At 35.2% G+C, this 9037-nt stretch overlaps 1 protein-coding gene across 1 annotated transcript in view; it reads left to right on the forward strand.

Moving 5' to 3' along the window:
* LOC107098174 (urotensin-2 receptor-like) overlaps positions 1-5093 on the forward strand; it is an 81348-nt gene extending 76255 nt beyond the window's left edge. Inside the window, exon 4 of the mRNA XM_015395689.1 lies at positions 4677-5093. The gene's annotated coding sequence lies outside the window, so the exon portion shown is untranslated. The remainder of the gene's footprint in view (positions 1-4676) is intronic.
* Positions 5094-9037: the final 3944 nt, after the last annotated feature.

A 9037-nucleotide genomic window follows, 5' to 3' on the forward strand; every position in this document is an offset into this window, starting at 1 on the left:
AAAATACATTTGTGTCATCTGCAAATAAAATCAATGACAGTGCCCTTGAAACTTTACAGATGTCATTTATATAAATGATAAATAATTTGGGGCCCAGCACTGAACCCTGTGGTACTCCACATGTAATTTCCAAGAGCTCTGATTTATGTTCCCCTATTTGAACAAACTGCTGTCTATTTCCTAAGTAGCTTCTTATCTTCTCCACTGATATTTTTTAATATATATATCACACTGTACAGAATAAAAATTCTTCACACACAGCTTCTCTTTTTCTCTTTTTTATTTATATAACACTGCAGAATAGAACTTCTCCACACACTGATTCTCTTTTTAACATATATCACACTGTACACATTGAAACTTTTGTCAGCTTGTCTTCATCCTCAATGGTCCTTGCAGGCCAGAACGCCCAGTCCACTTTGCCATTGTGTTCTCCAGGGCTTTCTGCTGTTTGGCGTCAGGTTTGTATGGTGGGGGTGCATCTCTGCAAAAGACTTCCCTTCCTTCCCCAACCTCTGATTTGTCTGTGGTGTCACTGTGTCAGGAATCTAGTTGGGAGGAAGAAATTTAAACGATTAATATCCAGTGTATCAGTAGAACATCTTTCTTCTATGACAGAGAGACAGACAGATGCAGGCAAAGGAAGGCATACACACACACAGCCACATGCATCCGCCAATGCGCGACCACACACATTCGTTCCCACTACTACAGGCCCACCCGTTCCTTACCTTCTTCCATATGGCAGCATGTTGGCATCTCATATGTTGCTTCAGATTCGTTGTGTTCTTCCCTGCCATTTTAAAGCTGCAGACTCTTTGATGGCGTCCTTCCTCCGGTGTTTTCCTTCGCGTTGTAAACGAAATGGCTCCATACATCCAGGCGTTGTTTAACAAACCGCACACCGGTATCTGCAATGACTGCGAAGTTGAGCTATGAGTATTAGTCCTGTGCTACTACTAAGTGGCACGAGGCACCGTGGGATAGGCGCTGTGTAGGGACAAACAGTGCAACAACGCGTAATCTTCTATGAAGCTCAAGAAACACTTATATTAACAATTACAAATTAATTACAAACAATTACATTTCTTAATGTCCATTTGTCAATGGATCGTAAATTTCGTCTAGTCTTAGTCTAGTTGACAAAAATCCTTTTTTCATTTTCTTCATATTTTATTTTCAGGAAACTATTTTTGTGCGTTATCGTCTTGTCATTGTCACGGAAAAAAGGGGCGTTGACGAAATATTTTCATCATCATCATGGTTGACGAAATTAACACTGGAACCAACCCTAATATGGATAAATAGTTTGTTTCCATTAAGCTATATCACAAATATAGCTCAATGTTTAATTGAATACAAAGTTTAATTTTTATGTAAGTTTATTTATTTTTCATTTTTACTTTTATTTCCAAGGCACAAGAGAACAAGTACTTAATTTTAAATTTTTTTTCACATTTATAGAATCAGTAGGTTTCCTTTCTTGGACACTTCAACACAATATGGCATTTTCTCATTTCAGAATGATTAGAATTTAGCTGTTTGTCTTAAATGTTAAAACACTGTGATTTATTCTCAAGAACAAATTAAAACCTAAAAAAAAAAAATCTAAAAATCAACTGGAGTGCTTCAGATTAATCACTTCACATTAATTTCATTAGATGAGTGGTCTAAAATTGCAGACATCTGTAACTTCTCTAAAGTCCATGTTATTACCTACAGCATGTGTGCATAGTTGACAGGATACTTTAATCATCTTTAACTGTTGGGCTTTAAAACAGATCTTTGTTCCAGAAACGTCAAGAGTATTAAAAAAAAATCCAGGTTTTTAATAGATTTATTTTTATAAAAGACACACTCTTTCAATCAAAACACCAAAAGCAATTTGCCAGACTTTGAACTCGACTTATCACATGGGCAAACACCTTTCAGTTTTACATTCAGCAATCAGAGCTGGTGCAGAAAGGGGCCACAGATGAGACCTTCGGTTTTGATGCAATGGAGGCCGACATTGGATTGCATGGAACCATGCAGCCTAGTGTTTATTTATTTATTTTGTACACTGAATTACAGTTTTTTTTTGTATGTGTAGCACAATGAAAAACCTCATGTTGGTTGGATGTCATTTTTTGTGGGAAAAAGAAATATCCTGAACAGTTTATAACCTGTTTTTCAGTGTTCTGACTTTACGGGTACTGTATAAAATAAATGATGTAATATAATTTAAACCCACAGTTGTCTATTGTCTGCAGCAAGTGAAACACTGGAGGAAAACAGGTCTAAGTCATGATTTGTGATTTGCTTTTAGTATAGTGTTCCTCATTTTGCCCATTCATGTTCAAAATCTTCTTGAAAATATTTATCTATTAAATAGTTTGTGTGCTGAGAGGAATTTATATTCGTTGAAATTAAGGCTTGTGTCAGGATTTGGTTGAGGTTTGAGGACCCAAATGCAGAGGCAGGGAGGCAGAGGTGAGTTTCTTGATGATTTAATGATAGGTAAACAAACAACTGAGGCAGGAATCCAAAAATTCAAAAATCAAGCAAACCAGAAACCAAGGAGACATCTGGGGAAAAACAATCACGAAGAGGAAGACTCAGAGAGATGGAGTTGAAGGAAGTTAGACGAGGAACCAGCACTGAGGAACTGCACAAAGAGTGTATTTATGGGAGACTGAAACAAAGAGAGGACTAATGAGCAGATTGGGAGCAGGTGTGAACAGAGCAGAACAGGAAAGGGGCTAGAGAAAAAAGGAGAACACAAGAGGGCAGCAGAGGGCAACAAATAAAAACCTGAAAACTGAAAATAACCAGAAAACACAACAAAATAAGAATTAAACCTAAAACTAGAAAACATGGACTGTGACAGCTTGATTTAGTAAAATAACTGATAAAAGACTGTGGGCATGTATTATTTTGTGCAGAGTCAACAGTAAAAAAAAACTTAAAATAGATTTTTTTTTTACTGCACTTCAGTTTTTGGTAAATGTATTTTGGGTGAATTTTTTTTATTGTTCTAACGACCTTTTATTTTTACCCTCTACATTTGAACATGTGGATATTATTGGTCTTTCAACCTGAATTTATTTCTTTAAAACTGTTTTAGAAAAAAATAAGTTACATTGAAATTAGTAAAAAAAAAATAGCAATGATAAGGTGATTTCCACTATTACACTGGTCAAATCTCCACAGATTTATTATATAATAATGACATGCCATAAAAACAGTTTGGGACCAGTGAATTATTTACTTCATTTATTTAAAAACGAAATTTGATTCTTATTTTCTCCTTAAAAAACCTGTTGAAATAAAATATTAATCTGAAGAATCCTGAATCATGACATGTGAGTGTGTGAACACCCCAGTCTCTCTAACTCAATAAAAGTTCTGTTTTGCTGTTTGACTCGTTGTGGACATGATCCAACTGAGGGTGTGGAGTCTAAAAACAACCTTTGTGTGGGTAAAGAAAAAATTGGCAAAACAGAATTTTTATGAGAAAAATTTGACTCTTCTAACAAAGGAAATTGCCACCTTCCTTGCTTTGCTCTGGTGCTATGAAGTGTTCACCACAGCTGTTTTGCAGGTAAATTTGAATAAAATTTGTCTTTTTTTGGCACAAGTTGAATTTTAGTTCCCGTCCCTTTGACTTTTCATGGAACATTTTAATCTTTACGAATAGAGAAACTACTAAGCCAGTAAAGATAAAGAGGAAGCAAAACATTTTCACTATGTGTGTCAAATTCTGGGGGAAGAAACAGAGAAAGCAGGCAATGGCGGACAAAGATAGTTTTCATTAAATACAGTGACATTTGGCAGATCCTATTACCTAATGGTGCTCTTTGTAATGTAATGTGCAATGTGTGCTATCACATGTGTTTTTTTTTTGTTTTTTTGTTTCTCTGAGCAATTTTCTAATCCACTGAGAGCTTCAAGCTGTTGTTGGCAGCATTTTGCCTGTCAACTCTTCTGATGCACATTAAGCTTTTCTGGAACTTGCCAGACTAAAAAAATGAAGAAAAAAGAAGACACAAACCAACCTGGTGCTGGTAGATATTACTATTATTAATACGTTTCCTTACAGCTGACTGCAACTATAATAAAGAAAATACTTTAAACACTGTTGAACTATTGGAAGTTGAAGCTGACTTTTGCCATGTCCTTCATCTTAACTTAAAGATACAACACAGGAATTCAATAAAAAATAACTACAAAAAAAAAAAAATGATTTTTAAGAATCACTGAGCCAAATGGAAAATACCTTTAAATTATAAATAGGGAAAAAAAACAATTCTGTTATCATTTATTCATGCCTTCACAGAAAGACAAAAGTTGTCTTCACCCTTAGGTTCAGATTTAACTGAAGTGAGTGTGTAAGATGTGCAGAGATACATAATTTTATTCCAGTACTGGTGCTGAAGAACTTGTGCATTTTTTTTTTCATCCTTTAAAAAATTCTTGGAGATTGAACTCTGTATTAGTATTCAACATAAGACATTTTATTAGATCTGCCAAATTTACTTAGTATCCATGGAAACTGAAAACTGTTATTTGCATTCTGTTTCCAAAAATAGCATCTAGAGCAAATGTCTAATATTGTGAATGAGAGTGTAAATGTGCTGAAGGATTTGCAGCCTCTATATTAACCTCTTTGCTCTGTCTTACGTCTCCCTTTACAGAATGGATGATGAACCAAAGCAGATGAGAAGAGCACAGAAGAAAGGCGGAGACAAGAAACAATGGAAGAAAAATTATGGAAAACAAATCCTAAGCTTACCATTTGTGAGCGAAAAAGGACGGATGGCAAACTATACTAAAAATAATCTTTGTTTTTTTGAGTGGGCACAGCGGTGACTGAATGACAAGGAAACTCCTGCTATTCTTGACTCGTGCTGGCTCACTTCTAATTTGGTCTCTCCATGAACTTCCTTCGGCATGAAGACAAAAACAGATCCTTTTTAGAGGTTCTGTTTTACTCTGTGTTCACCTTCATTTTTTTCCGTTTCAGCCTGCATAAAGAATCCCTCTAAACTGCTTCCCTGGATGTGATGGAATTGGTTTTGATGCATGTTTAATATATAAGGATAAGCTTCTAATCAGACTTAAATTTGTTTTAAGCAGTTATTCTTAAAATGAAAGATCAAGGTGAGCATGCCTGTATATAAAATATACAAACCAGCCAATGTGGTTTGGTCACTCTGAGAAAAAGTGCACTTTCAGATTCGAGATTTACTCTAGAGATAAATTATTGCTGCTGGTAACAGAATCTTATCTACAGGGGTGGAGCCATCTCATCTCAAATCTGATTGACCCCGCCAACCCTATGATAGACATGTTACAGCCCCAGGTCACTATTGTGCAGTAGCTGGTGTTCTGCCGTGGTAGAATAAAAATGATTTAGGCAAATTACAGTTACTTTGATGCAATTTTCCTTAGCAACAAGGAAAGTTACCATTGTGAAGTTTTACCCCAGTAAAAGTTTAAAGCCGTTGGAAATCATACTTAAATGTCAAATCATTCTGGCTAAAACGTGTATAGAAATGTACTCTTTATCGGATGATATTGTCCCAAATTTAGATTCTTTTTTTTTTTAATCCTCTTAAAATCTTTGGGTTTTTTTCGTTATCTTATGCAGGCCAGTTAGTTATACATCAGCTTGTACACCTAAATTCGGCCAATCATATATCAACGATCATCTGTCAATCAAATTTTTACGGTCATAGCATCTTGATTCATATGTCGCAGCTAATATATGCAACGANTGTATGACGGAGGAGACTCATCCATGACCTGCAACACAAAACTCTCCTCCTCTTGCATGTTTCCTCTGTCCATAGCGTTCCTTGACAGTGTTGTTTCTAAGTCACCAATTTAGTGCTACTTGGTCCCAATGTTATTTCCCATTGGGAACCTACTAGCACTAAGTTGCTAACTGGTTAGCAGGATGCTTCCGAGACACTGGCCCCAACTAAACATGCTTGCAAGCCTTCTGCCACAACAATCCCGCCCCCTTGATAAACGACCAATCACATTCACTTTATTCACTGGTGTTAAGTCGGCCACCCCTCGGATATGCAACATTTGGAAAAGTCGCTTCCCTACGACTTTTCCCTATGACTTTAAAGTTAAAAAGTAAAAGCTACTTGGTCACTTATTTGTGAAAAGATGAAACGCTCCCATTAATTACAAAAAGAAAAATAGGAGATATTGGTTTAAAACTGTTTATAATTAAAGAAGCATGTTTATAAAAGCAAATGCAACACAAAAGTAAAATTTGTCAAATTATTTATATAGTTCCTATTCACAGCCCCAGTTGTCTTGAGGCACTTTACATCAAAAATTAAAAAATCTTTGAAAGGTACTGTGGTTTTGTTTATGGGATAAAATTTAATTTTCCAAAGTTCTTTTTTTAGCAGCTGTTTTCGGTTGCAGGGTTCTCCAAAGCTGATAATTTCTTCCATCCCAGCATCCTTCTCTGCTGCACCATGCCCTTCACATCCTTTCCCAGTAGCTATGAAGCATAACTGGGCTTTTCCTTCTTTTGTACATTTCCTTTCATTTTACCTAGTTTTTACTTTTATTTAGAAACATGTATTTTAAATGCAACTAAGGAAATACTTAACTTATAACCTACCCAAGAAGAAGTTAGTTTACTATTTGTAAAACTACTTTTAAATGCAAAATACAGAAAATTGTACTTAGGTACACTAATGTGAGTAAATGTAATTAATTATTTTCCAACCCCGGTGCTTTATGTAACATTGCTTTGCAAACCACCCAAATATAGGAAGAACTTTAGATCTTTAGATTTAAGTAAAACATAGTGGATAATTAATCAAGAACTGCAGAAAATTTGGGAGAAAATTAGAGACGGGAAAGAAAAGGAAGATGGTCTTACAAATAAATATTCATTCATTCATTCATTCATTCATTCATTCAAAAGCATGGCAGGAAATATAACTGGGGGAGACACAAAGGAGGAAAGATTATTAAGACTAAGACAGGACGTAAATGACCTTACTCATTTTAAAAATACAAATGCATAATACAGGGAAATGTGACAACTGGAAAATAAAGTATTTATACACACACCACCAATTTTTTCTAGATTTTGTCATAGTTTTTGTTTCATTATTTACAAATCGCAAATTACAGAACACACAAATCTTTACTTCTTTTGCCCAAAGCCTCCTAAACATATTAATGTTCACAAAGTCAAAATGCAGATAACTGATAACCACCCCTACATTAAATGTTTAGTTCTGCCTATCTGGAGCCTGGATAACTTAAAAATGCCTTTTGCAAGCTTTCCGGTGGTATAAGATTAATTAAGAAAGAGTAAAAATTCAAAAAAAGAAGCAACTAAACAAAAACAAAAAAATCCTTTATTTCATGCTTGATAGGAGGCAGGATCATTTTATCTAAGTGAACAACTGTCATACAAAACAAAATTTCTTGCAAACTGACAATATTGTCTCCATTTTTCATTGTTTTTAACTTCTATGTTAGATGCATCTAGAAATTCTCTGATGTTAATTGGTAGCTCTTACTTTTGACAGGTAACCATAGCTGAGCAGCACTGGGTGATGGTAATAAGGTAAATAGAAGAAACCATCTTTATGAAAGAACCTTTGGGACTGTAGGCATGTCGAATTTTTAGTCATGCTATTCCACGTCAAAATAGCTGATTAGAAATGTCTCAGCCCCATAAAGCCTGAATCATGAAATAATGGTCAGAAAATTTGATTTTTTTCTTACACTAAAGTCTTCCTATCACATGAGAAAGGATAAATGAAAAGGTAGATATCAATTTGCATTTTGTTTTAAATAATATAATATTTAGCACATTAGGCATTTCCATGCAGTATGTGCACTGCTCCTTCTGCTAAAGAACAAAACAAAGCACCAGACTGATACATAGAGTTCTGAAAACTCATGTATAAGCTACGATACACTTAGGACTACAGGGTTCAAATATCAGTCAAATATTATGAAGAAGATACCGGTTCAGGTTAATTTAGCGTTTATTTTAGCCTCTGTCTCTCTTTCTCTCTTTCTTCAGCCTCAAACTTTAAAATGAACCCAAATGTAATATTTTTTTTATTGCTTAAAGTATGGATTACGATTCCTTCTCATGTAAATATGACCATTCACTGCTGGTGTGTAAATACTATTAGCATCTCCAAACCCATCTGTGCACAGAAAAAAAAAATCTTTTTGTGTGAGGTCTCTCAGGTTTCTTTTTTGATGCCGCTCTTTTTATCGTGGGCCAGTTTTGATCATCACAGCATCAATCTTGATAATAGGAACGATGAGGAGCGTAAGCTGCACAGCTGCTAAAAGCCAAGCTGTTGCACCATCCTTGTTTTTTGTTGTTTTTTTGTCCCACTGCAACAACAGACAGGCTGAAGTCATTACCTTGCTGATGCATGTGCAACTAACGTATCCTCTGAAGTAATCTTGTATTTGGATGTGGGATAATTTCTCCACAAAATATTCAAAGTGGAGGAAAAGTTGCCCATAAATTACAAGGCCAATTTAGAAGTTTAGAAAATCATTTACAGATGGAGTCCTCTGAATTTTCACAGATGCAGCTGTGTAGCTCTCCATTTTTTACAAATGATATTACCACCACAATCTGAAATGCTTGGAAGTTTGCTATAGATATACCAAAAAAAGCTGTGTTTAAATGTAAAGTTTCTACTTTAAATGACTTTCTGAGTCAGTATAAGTATGAGTCAGTCTCTGCTTTTACGTAAGACTATGGTGATATTTTTAACTATTTTATTTAAAAAAGCTGCAGATATTCAGTTATTGGTTCAGGTCTGGACTTTGACAGGGCCCACCACATTAATATGGCTTGAAGGTAACATTTTGATTGCAGCTCTGCATGTGTTTTACGGTTGAAGTCCCTCTGGAGAGTAAATATCTGCCATAGTTTAACTTTTTTTCCCCATTCTTTATAGATCGACCTTTTACCCTTTAGTAATTTAATAGTCAGATGATGGATTGAACGGAACTCTGTGAGAATTCAAACCTT

This window comes from Cyprinodon variegatus, unplaced genomic scaffold (genome assembly GCF_000732505.1).
Source record: "Cyprinodon variegatus isolate N-32 unplaced genomic scaffold, C_variegatus-1.0 Scaffold26, whole genome shotgun sequence".
NCBI classification, from domain to species: Eukaryota; Metazoa; Chordata; class Actinopteri; order Cyprinodontiformes; family Cyprinodontidae; genus Cyprinodon; species Cyprinodon variegatus.